The following is a 12,291-nucleotide window of genomic DNA, read 5'->3' on the forward strand; positions in this document are numbered from 1 at the left end:
GCCTCAGATCAAAGTGTGTCGCATGAAGAGGAAAATGAAAAGAAAAATCACGATGATATAAGTTGCAATATGGTAAGCATGTATCATGATTTTATAGATTCTAATTTAGAAGAAGTTAAGACTGATGTTACAATTCAAAGAAGTGCTTATCATTTACACCATTAGCAAGTGCTTTCAGATGATGAAGATAATGATGAAAATAAGGTATGTGTTACATCTTTTGATGTTGGTCACATAAACTTGAGAATGCATTCCAAGGAAGAGATTGATAGGATCACTGTAGAAATGATTTCCCAAGTTCATAGTAACTATAATTTGAGAAATAGAACAGTCAATAATGATGCTAAAAAGCCATCTAGTGTATTCATCAAGGATATTACACATAAGATGAAAGATGAAAATATGAAGGTTAATATAGATGTGCCTAAGATCAAAGACATAAAGGTTAAGAAGTGGGAACCCAAGAATAAGGTTCAATTTCAAACAAATGAGACAACAAAAGTAGTTGTGCAAGAAAAGAAATCAAGACCTGATATTGTCAAACAAACAATGGTGCCTGCTATTCAAAAGACTTCAACTTTAGATATTCTTGTAAAACCCACTATTTTTGAACCTATTGATATGATATCCATGTTATCCCAAATAACTATAGAGGTGCCTTTTTCTGAACTATTTATAATTGAAGAGCATAAAAGCAAGGCTTTGTCATGGTTGGGAGGGGTAGGAAACAAAAATAGTGTTGTAGAACAGGATGTTATTTAGAAAACCCAATTGGTAGTAGAGGATAGTGGTATTATAACTTAGATTCCCCAAATGTTTTTAGATGATTCGTCAGTGGCATACATATAAAATATTGACCCATTTTTTATCAGTTTGATTATAAATGGAAAGAGCCTAAAAAATTGCATGATAGACTCAAGAGCCTCTAATACCATCATGCCCTTCAAGATAATGGAAGCCTTAGGTTTGAAAGTAGACACTAGGCAAGGTAGATGTAGAGGTATGGATGCTAGGGAAGTTCCAGTCATAGGGACTATCATTACTTTACCATTCAGGCTAGCTCCATACCCTGAGGTGGAACTGACCATGTCAGTCCTTATAGTTGATATTCCTCTACATTATGGAATGTTGCTCTCTAGAAAATGGAGTGCTGCTATGGGAGGAAGCCTACAATGTGATTTGAGTTATGAAACATTTCATATAGGAGATAAGGTTGTCAAAGTGGATAGAGAGCCAAGGGTTAGTCATATTTTGGGGGAGGAAATTGACAGAGATTCCACTTTTTTCCCAGACATTGGTGTAAATGCAATTAGAGCAGAATTGACTATACAAGAAGTTGAGAAATCGCCAATCATGATTGAACAAGAAGTTGAATGTTGCATGGACTCACCAATATTATGGACAATGTTCTTTGATGGGTCTAGTTCAATAGAAGGTGTAAGGGTAGTGATAGTTTTTTCTTCTCCAAAGAAAAATACCTTCAGATATTCTTTTACCCTAAACTTCTCATGCACCAATAAAATAGTTGAATATGAAGCCTTGTTGTTAGGGTTAAAAGTTGCTACCCACCATCGGATCAGAAAATTGCAAGTTATAAGAGAATTTGAATTGATTATCTTATAGATAAGGTGAACATATGCTTCTAAGAATAAAAGGTTGAAACAATATAGAAATGTTGTTTGGGATTAGATTGAATTTTTTGATGCATTTGGTATATCATGGAGGGATAGAACTCAGAATAAGATGGCTGAGTTATTGGTAAATGTAGCAATTAAACCCCAAGAGATATCATTTGTAGGAATTTCATAGATTGAAGTTCAAAATAGGTCATCAATACCTGGAAATATTGAACATTGGCAAGTTTTTGAAGATGACAAAGACATTGTGAATTTCCTATTTAATGAGGATAAGTATCATGGTCAAGAATTGGATTGTAGTGATCTAGTAGAGACTATAAATGATAGGGAAACAATTTTTGGACAAGAGGTTAGACAACTGAAAACAAATAAAGTACCTAAGCATTTTGTTGTTCTAGAAAATATGTTTGACAAGAAAGATAGAGTAAGGCCTAGAGCTAAAGATTGTAAACCTCAAGAGTTGGAAGAAATAAACCTTGGAACTAGTGAGTCACCCAAGAAGGTTTATATTGGTCAGGGTTTGTCAAATAGTGTTAGAAAGCCTTTGATCGACCTATTAAGAAAATATAGACATGTTTTTGTGTTGTCATATGAAGATCTCAAGGCTTATAGAGAAGACCTTTTCCAACATGTTGTACCCCTAAAGGAAAATGTAAAACCTTTTAGGAAAAAATAGAGACTAGTAAATCCCACCCTGGCACCTAAAATGCAAGAAGCACTAATGAAGTTAAAGGATGGTGGAATAATTAAGCCTATTAGATGTTCCACTTGGGTATCAAATCTAGTTCCTATTAGAGAAAAGAATGGGGACATCAGATTATGTGTGGATTTTAGAAATCTAAACATTGCTTCCTTAAAAGATAATTATGGGTTTCCAAATATGGAGGCTATGTTACAATAGGTAACTAGCTCTGAGTTGATGTCCATGATGGATGGGTTCTTAAGGTATAACCAAGTCCTAGTGAAAGAGGAAGAATAGTTCAAGAAAACATTTACAACTCCATGGGGAACTTATGTGTATGTGAGGATGCATTTTGGATTGATTAATGTTGGTGCCACTTTTCAAAGAGCTATCGATGTAGCTTTCCATGAGTACATCAACAAGTTTATGGTTGTATACCAAGATGATCTCACAAATTACTCTAAAAGGGCTAAAGATCACTATAGGCATTTGGAGAATATTTTTATTAAAGCATTGGAATATGGAGTGTCATTAAACCTTAAGAAATGTACATTTGGGGTAACTGAAGGAAAATTATTGGGACACATAGTATCAAAGGTTGAAGTGAAGATAGATCCTAAAAGAGTGGTAGCCATTGATAAGGTGTCTAACCCAAAGAATGTGAAAGGAATACAATCTTTCTTTGGGCAAGTTAACTTTCTAAGGAGGTTTGTTACAAATTTTTTTGAGATTAGTAGACCTATTTCCAAATGCTCAAAAAAGGAGCTACTATCAACTAGGACGGTGAATCTTCACAGGCATTTCAAGATATTAAAACTACCATAAAGAATGCTCTAGTCCTTAGGACTCTAGATTACCTAAAGCTAATACACATATTCTCTTTTTCATCTTTCCATACTGTAGCTATAGTCTTGTTGCAGAAAAATGAAGAAGGATATGAACAGCCAATTGCATATTTTAGTAAGTTATTGTAGCTCATTGAACTAAAATATGAGATAAATGAAAAACAAGCATATGCTTTGGTAAAGGTTGTTAAGGCTTTTAGATGTTATTTGGTAGGAGCCATTTTTGTTGCATTTGTACCCAGTGCTTCTATAAAAGACATATTTTCTCAACAAGAGGTATCAGGCAAAAGATGTAGGTGGATCAATAGGATCCAAGAATTCAACGTTGAAATACAAATAAATAAACTGGTAAGAGGTCAAGGTTTGGCTAAACTCATGACTCAATCTTATTTGGATGCTAATTAGATAAATATGGTAGTTGATGACCTCAGATCTGATTTATGTGATATGGATCACTGTGAATGGTATAATAATGTTATTCATTATTTACAACACATGGAAGCCCATTCCCATTTGACTGAAAATGAGAGTACTAAGTTACAAACCATCAGATACATAATTGTTAGGAACAATTTATGGTGGAGAAATTTTGAGGGAGTGTTACCAAAATGTGTTGATCAAGAAAAGGCAAAGGAAATCTTGGATTGAATGCATGCTAGAGTTTGTGGAGGACATAATATGGACAAGACCACTACACACAAGGTAATGAGAGCTAGATTATGGTGGCCATCCCTTCTTAAAGATGCTCAAACCATGGTTAGGAAATGTGATGCCCATCAAAGGTTTGCTGGAAAGCTGAAGTTCTTAGGTAATACTCCTTTAAAGCTAGTTGAGGTTCAAGCATCATTTTAGCAATGGGGTATGGATTCAATAGGTGAGATCTCTTCTAAATCCAGCACTAGCTATTCCTAGATTTTAGTTGCTACTAATTATTTCACAAAGTGGGTAGAAGCAATCCCTACAAGAAATTCCACTAGTAAATTTGTCAATAATTTCTGGCTAAATAACATCATACCCAAGTTTGGTTGCCCTCATAAAATTGTAATAGATAATGCAATGTGCTTTAGGTCTGAGGAATTTATAAACTTTTGTGACAAATATGGAATGACTAGATGAAAATCTTCCCCATATCATCCACAAGGAAATGGACAAGCTGAATCTTCAAATAAGAGCTTGTTAAAAGTCATTAAGAAGACCTTGGATGATAACAAGAAGGCCTAAGATTCCAAGTTGTAGCTTGCAATATGGGCTAATAGAGTGACTATGAAGAAAGCCATTGGAGTAGCCCCATTTGATCTAGTATATGAAATTCAGGCTAGGATGCCTCAAAATAACTTGGTAGGACTCTATAATTACATCCAGTTGTATGATGAAGATATTATTGTTGACATGCAAGAAAGGCTAGATGAGCTTGTAGGATTAATAGAAACTAGAAGAGAAGCATCTCGCAAGAACCAGAAGTTACAACTACAAGTTAAGACACTTTATGATAAAAGGAAAATAAGCAAAAAATTTGAAGATGGAGATCTATTCTTAATGTGGAATGCCAGAATTGAGGATAAAGGAAAACATGGTAAGTTTGATCCTATCTGGTTAGGTCCCTATTTTATTGAAAATGCGTGGGGAGAAGACTCTTATATCCTCAAAGATTTATCAGACAATATTCTTGAACTACCAGTTCATGGACAATTTTTGAAGAGATACTTTTCTAAAGTATCTATTTTCCACGAATAGTAGCTTTAGAGTTTCTTGTTCCCTTGTACGTTTTGTGTATGTTTTGAATCCATGTAAACATCCCTGTACATCGGTGTTCCCTATTTTTGTTTCTTTTTTCCTGTGCTCTCTGAAGAAGTTGTCATTTTAAAGATAATTATGTGGTCTACTTAACCATAGATTGTAAATTCTTGTATAGACTTAGGTAGTCTTTCATCCCCAAGTAGAGCAACTATTGCTCTAATTTTGGTAGGATAAAATTATCCCCAATTAAGGTGCAAAAAGTCATAATTGGATTTATTGTTAGAAACTAAGATTTCTAAGTTTTTATCTTGCAAATTTGAAAAACTTTGAAAACCCTTATTAAACCCTAGGTGTCATTCATTTTGAATTTCATTTGGGTGCAAACATTTAAAAAATATGAATATTCCTTGTCTAGTTCAAATCTTTTGCACCCCTCATTCACCTTTTCCCTCTTAATGTATATCGTCCAATCAAAGTAATATCAATGGTAGTCACATTGTCACTATGATAAGATGCGAGTATTTAACCCAATGTTACATAGCGACTATCGTGAAATTGATTAATGGTGTTGCAAAAATGAAGGCACAGTGACTGGAAAGGGTTTTGCTTCAAAATTTTTAGTCTTGTGCATCTTGTTAGTGCTGTCAGAGCTGGAAAGGGAACCAAGAATTATGAAGTGTAAAAGGCATCAATAAAATTTAGTTCTCCAATTGGTCACTATGTTGCTATCAGAAAAATTATGCATCTCACTATTAGCAGCATAGCGCCTAACTAAAAAAATACATATCACGACAGCTTCGAAGTTTCCTGGTGACCATAAAAACTTCCAAGTGGTGTGGTGCACATATGATTTTACTGTTATGTTAGAAGCATTAATTAGGATGATCATGACTTACATGTATTTATCTTTCCAACATCAAATTTTGATAAGACATCGAAGGTCTCTATGTCACTATTAGGAAATTTTTGCACCTCACCATTAGTGACATAGGGCCCAATTAGGAAATGAACACATGGTGTGACCTAAGTAATGTGGAAATGCATCTAGGATTAAAATATGGATTTATATGCCAACTGTATAGGATATCCTCATGTAATTGATAACCTGGACCCATGCCCCATTCATAAATAAGATGAAAGATTTTGATCATTCGATCAAGCTCAGATCAACAATTGTCACTAGCTTGCTATGGAAAGATGTGTACTTTTTACTCTATATGACATAGTGACTAGGGGACCCACCACATCTAATGCATGTCATGTAGTTTCCCCACCCTCAGATGAATCTCAAATCTACGTCCATCGTTATCTCACTATGATAAGTTGCTCAAATGATATGTGTAGCAACATAGTGACAAGGGTCCCACCATATTTCTATTAAGTAATGCATCAAATATCCTCCACACAATCAGTACATAATCAACAATTGTCACTACTTTGCTATAGCAAGATGCTCACTCTTTATCTATAGCGAGGTAGTGACTCAACAACATATGTCCTCAATCATCAGGGGTCCATATTGAAATGCCAACAATGAAGGAGATATGCACATGGCTAAATCTCATTGGGTTGAATACCAAAATGTCAAATGGAACATGAGTCATCTCTGCTTGTATCCCTAGATCGTACAATTTTTTGAAAATCAACGGTGTAAATTTGAACATAGGAGGTGGTGCCACTCTATGCATTTATGAGGAATGAAAGCTTCACATGCGAAAGAAAAATAGAGTATAATAAAGAAGATTCCACCAGTTTCTTCTCATGCACACAAAGATTGCAAGTTTTCTAAGTAGAAGCCATTACTCAGAAGACTGTGTCGAGCTTTACAAGGGCATGAAGTAGTTTCCCATTGTTCGCGAAGACATTACAGAATTATAGATAGGAATGAGAAAAGAATCAAGTAAGTACTTACACTATAATCTTTGTAGTGTCTTATTTTTTTCAAATTATAATCAAAGATACCTCCAAAGAAGGTGTTTTCTGGTCAAGAGAATTATTTCGATAGGAATGTCCACAATGATTTAATTGAGCTACTCCTTGACTCTACTATTGAAACTGTACAAGTTAAAAACCTAACTTCTATAAACCCCAGGTTGATTATAGTAGATGGACTGTATGATAAGGGGAATCGGGTCCAAGATGTTAATACCTCTCAAATTAGTCTGAATTTATTCAAAAAATGGTTCTCAGAGAGGAAATTGTTTTCTCCACATGCCAATATTTGGAACTTTGACTTAGAGAAATTAGTGGTTCCAAGTGTCTTTATGGATTATGATCTCCTTGAGGTTGTGGAAAAAAACTACGACCATGCCATTAGTGTAGTAAGAAGAACTGATGGTGAAATCCTAATTACAATCAACCTAGAGGAAATTAAGGAAGTTTTCAATTTACGGCCTCTCATTGATTATCATGTGCCCATTGATTTGAAAGGGTTAGAAAAGGAATACATGTCAAAGAAAGATGCACTTAGGCAAGGTGCACTAAAGGAACATATAGGAAAAATTGGAACTCTACCAGTAATAAAAACTTCCTCCAAGGAACCTTTCAAATGGGTATACTTCAATACCAGGGCTCTGGAGATATACAGGACCCTGTGCAGAGTTTTTGGAGAAGATGAAGAGGAGTTTATGCCTATGAGATTTATGTACATGGTTACTCAAATTTCCACTTTTGGTGTGGACATAATTTTTAATTTTGCTTCTTACTTAACTAAGGAAATTCATAGTGGACTGATTGGTATTGCTAAGGACAAGGTGGAAAAGAATTTTGGCCACTATTCTTTGATAATGCACATGTTTTTGTTTAAAGAAGCAACATATTTTGGAAAAAAAAATGCAGTTGAATAGAGAACAAGATGGGCAAGCACTGCCAATCCAATTATGGAGTGTAGATATGACTTGGGAGGCCAAAAATGTTAGTTTTGTTAGATTTGACAGGTATTTTTCTTCCAAACTAAGATGCCTATTACTAAATGATAATCCTAGAATCCCTAAGGCATTGGCAAGTCTTATTAGGCCCCTAGAGAATCCTAGTGGTGTGAAGGTTTCACACAATTGGGGAGACATCATCCCATATTCAGTCTCAACTGTTATAAGGATTTATGGTTTCAAAGGAACACCCCATGTACTACCTTACCAAGTGCCCTTAAAGGTGGGAATAGCTGAATTTTTGTAGTAGTTGGGAGGATTGGAGGAAATCTTTTTTGTTAAAGAGGGGGAGGGAGTCAATTTTTCCTACTTGTACAATGGCCCATCAATTTTTAATCACAAAAGGGGGTTGGCTTTCTTTGCACAAGATTTTGGATCCTTATAAGATGGCTATTTCTCACCCTCATTTTTGTGACTCTAGGGGATTTTATCATTTGGCTCTGAGACATAGAATTAAGCTTTGTAAAATTGAGCATGAATTATGTTTTCCTAAAGACATAATAAGAAATGAGTACTCCTTGCAAGAGCAAGAGACTAAAAAGGAAAAGTAGAGAGTCTTCTCTAAAGTTTTGGATTCCATTCATTGTTTTGATGCAGATTATAGTCCTTTAGACAATGCTATTACAAATACAAATAAGATAAATATACTTGTGAATACCTTTCTTGAAATAATGGAGGCAATGAATTAAAATAAGAAATTCTTTATTAATTCTTTCCCAAATAAGGGTTGAGAAGTAATGAGAAGATTGGATTTTACTCCCAATATAGGGGTAGGTCAATTAACGGTACAGAGAAGGCCAGTGAAGTAATGAGAAGATTGGATTTTACTTGGCCACTATGGACAAAGGTAAACAAATAATTGAGTACACTAGTTTTGTATGGGGAATAGAGGCCTCCTAAACCTTCCCCTAAGAGGTGTAAAATAATAAGGGAAGAGGATCCTCATGTTGAGGAATACTCACTTTCACAGACCCCTATGAGAATTGAGGAAGAACAGCTCATTGAAGAGAAAATTGAACAATTGAGATCCTAAGGGGGAGTTTTTGTTACAAAACCAAAAATAGATGAAGGAAACCCCCAAGAGCCTCATGTACCATGTTTTGAGTTGACAATTTCAGATTATAGAGGAAGGGAATTAGACCCTGTATTAGAACAAGCAAGTCAACAATTGCTATCAGATGAAAACTTTGTCAAATATATGGGTTTTTGCCAATTTGTATGGACAACCAACATGAGAAAATTTGGAGAAAGATGCAACAAGTTGAGAAAAGAGAATCTTGAGCTAGAGGAGGCTTCCCTACAAAATCAAATAAAAGAACAGATGATTCAATAGTTCCAAAACATAACCCCTGAAAAGGGGAGGCAGATGGTGAAGGCCTCAAATATTTTATTGTTACCCAATTGGGATATAGCTGATGCATTAATTTTTAATTCTATTTCAAATAAGTTGGAATTACAAGATGCCAATAAAAAGGATTTCATAGGGACTACACTTAGTGAAGATCAAGCTGCTCTAGTTATGTGGTCATTAAGAAAGGGATCTAGGGTTGTTTCATCACAGCTAGATGACTCAGAATTAACAAGAAATATCATTGTGAGGAGAGTAGCTAATACATCCCATGTATAGCTAGATTATATGGGTGTGGGGATCTCACAATTTTTTTTCGCCACTGCAGAGAAGGAAGAAAGAATAATGTTTGAGCTACAGAGTAAATATGAGAGTGTTTTGGAAGCTTATAACAAAGAAGTTAAAAACATAATTGAGCTTGAAAATAAATTAATGGAGAGGTTCAAAAGGAAAAAAATAACATATCCCTATCCCCTAGTGGAACCTTTTAAATCCACTCCTCTCATAGAACTACTAGATACCCCATTAAGGCCACAATATTACACTATTGAAGACTTTGAAGAAGAAAAAAGAAAGTTGTTGGCCTTACATGTAGAATTGAATGTACAATATGAAGTTAAATTGAGAAAGTCTCTCACATATTTTGGGGATAAAATTGAATGGCCATTAGTTTATGATCAATTGGCTAGAGTGATAGGCATATGGGAAAAATTGAAAGCAAGTGATGAGGCTCTAAAGCCTATTGTGAACAAATGGGTAAGAAGAAGGAAGGAAATGACATTTTTTAATGTTATTCTATCATAAAAGTCTCACATGATCAAATTCAAAAAACTTTTGATAAATTTTTTAATCTTCCTAATTTTGATAATAAGAGAATTCATTAATAGATAATAATAGTTGGCTATTTAAATAAATATAAGAGCCAAAAGTTTAGTTTATTTCCTCATGCCCTAGATAGAAGGAATAATTTGAAAAACAAAGATGAATGGGCTAAGGAACTTGATGATCTATTTTGTCTAAGGATGAATAAAATTATCAATGAAATAGGGCATGCATGGTGGGCTACAACAATAGAAGAGATGATGAAAGCCCGAATATTCTTTGATTCTTTAAAATAAGAATTTGTTGATATTGACAGTGAAGCTAAAAATGTTATAAGAAAGCAATAGGACATTCTACATTTGGGTTGGCTAGATGATACACTTTATGACAAGTGGATGATAGATATTGCTTCTGGTGAATAGTTAGAGGAAGTTAAAACTGATGATGAATTGCAAATCATCGATGCATTTCCATCAACACCTACAAATGAAGAAGACAAAATAGAGTAGTCACTCTCAACAATGGAAGTAGATCAACTAGTTATGACTACTAATTAGGAAAAAAGCCAAGTGGATGACACATCATAACATATTGTTTAGGACAAAGAGAAACAACCAATTCAAGAAGAAAGCATCATGGTCCCAACTGATGATTTGGCAGAAGAGGATTCACAGATAATGGTTATTTTGATAGTTCATGATGGTGACAATGAGGAGCCATGAATTGAAGTAAAGTTTCAAACATTAAAGTAGAATTCATCATTAGCAAGCTTGATGTCTACATACTCTAATTAATCCAAATGATAAAGGAGCCTATCATAGAGTTTGTAATATCCCAAAAGATGTCACAAAAAAGGGAAGCCTACCAAGAGAATGATATGATGTTACCTTTCTGTTATATAAAGTTTTGTCTTTTTTGTTAAGAAAAATGTAAATATATTTTAGGACACCTGTTAGTTCTCTATGCCTAAAGATTGTATCATCTCACATTATTTAAGTGAGATTCCAAGGCTAGAGAAGGGTCCAATTTCTAAAGCATTTTGAGTTTTACACTTAGAATGTTTTCGATTCAGTTACTGAGCAAACTTTATGATGTATCTTCTTTACATATTTTCTGAGAATAGATTAATGTTGAGTGATTCTTGTGTCTTTTTTCTAGGATCATTCTAAGTTTACTACAATTGTATCCAATTTTAAAGGAAAATTAATACAAATTTGAGTTATCCCCATATCAATTCTTGTTGAATTTTATCTCCTTTACTGTTACCTGGTTATTTTTAGATTGTGTGAGTAAAAAGTGTTCAATTGAATACTATTTATTTATGTTGCATATCAATTCATTACTACTATTAATTCAATGAATTAAATAAAGGCTTTGATGAATTTGATGAGATTGTTGTGGTAGTAAAAACGATGTATGTAAGGATGAATTCTAGTAAGGATTGTTGATAATAATTCTTGTAAGGCAACAAATCAGATCCATAAATTGTAGTTGACTCTGATTCCCAATGGAATAGGCACTGATCAAGTTAATTCAGTCTGTAGATTGATAGATCATAAATAAGCATCAAGGCTAAAATCAAAATCAATTTTATTTTTTCTTGAAGATTTTAAAAGGTGGGAAACACTTGTTTGCATGGAACATTTTCAACTTAGTTAGCCACTATTGTTGGGAATATTTGCAAATCTATAGAAGAATTGTGACCAAATATGCTATGTGGGATGATATTTATCTAAAATGTCAAAGTCATGCATGTATTTGAAGATAGAAGATGAGAATTAGAATCAAACTAATATAATTCTCATATAGTAATACTCAGTTTGAATCATCCCCTGGGCATACCCACCTTCGTTTTGCAGAGCCTAAAGAGCAGAAAACCATCCTTAGTTTTGTTGAAGTTGGTTCCAAATGGTTTTCACATGTAATTGCTAATAGGAATTGGCTAATCCTTAGGTTGTGTGAGTATTAGCATTGTGGTATTGAACATTTTGTTGTTTAGTAGTTTTAAAACACCAACAATGCCCTTTCAATACTACATCAACTGACTGATCTTCAACATGCTATAGTTAATGCATTGCTAAACTTTATTTAGTGAGCTTGAGATAGGTTAATGACCCCTAACTTACCTCTTAGATACAAATATTCATCCTTAGGTAATGGCTTAGTGAATATGTCTTCAATTTGTTCTTTAGTATTCATATATTCCAATCTTACCTCTTTATCTTGTACCAATTCTTTCAAAAAGTGATATTTTATAGTAATGTGCTTAGTTTTGGTATGCATCACAAGGTTA

The sequence above is a fragment of the Cupressus sempervirens genome, chromosome 11, assembly GCF_028749045.1.
Source record: "Cupressus sempervirens isolate cs-2001-9-10 chromosome 11, ASM2874904v1, whole genome shotgun sequence".
NCBI classification, from domain to species: Eukaryota; Viridiplantae; Streptophyta; class Pinopsida; order Cupressales; family Cupressaceae; genus Cupressus; species Cupressus sempervirens.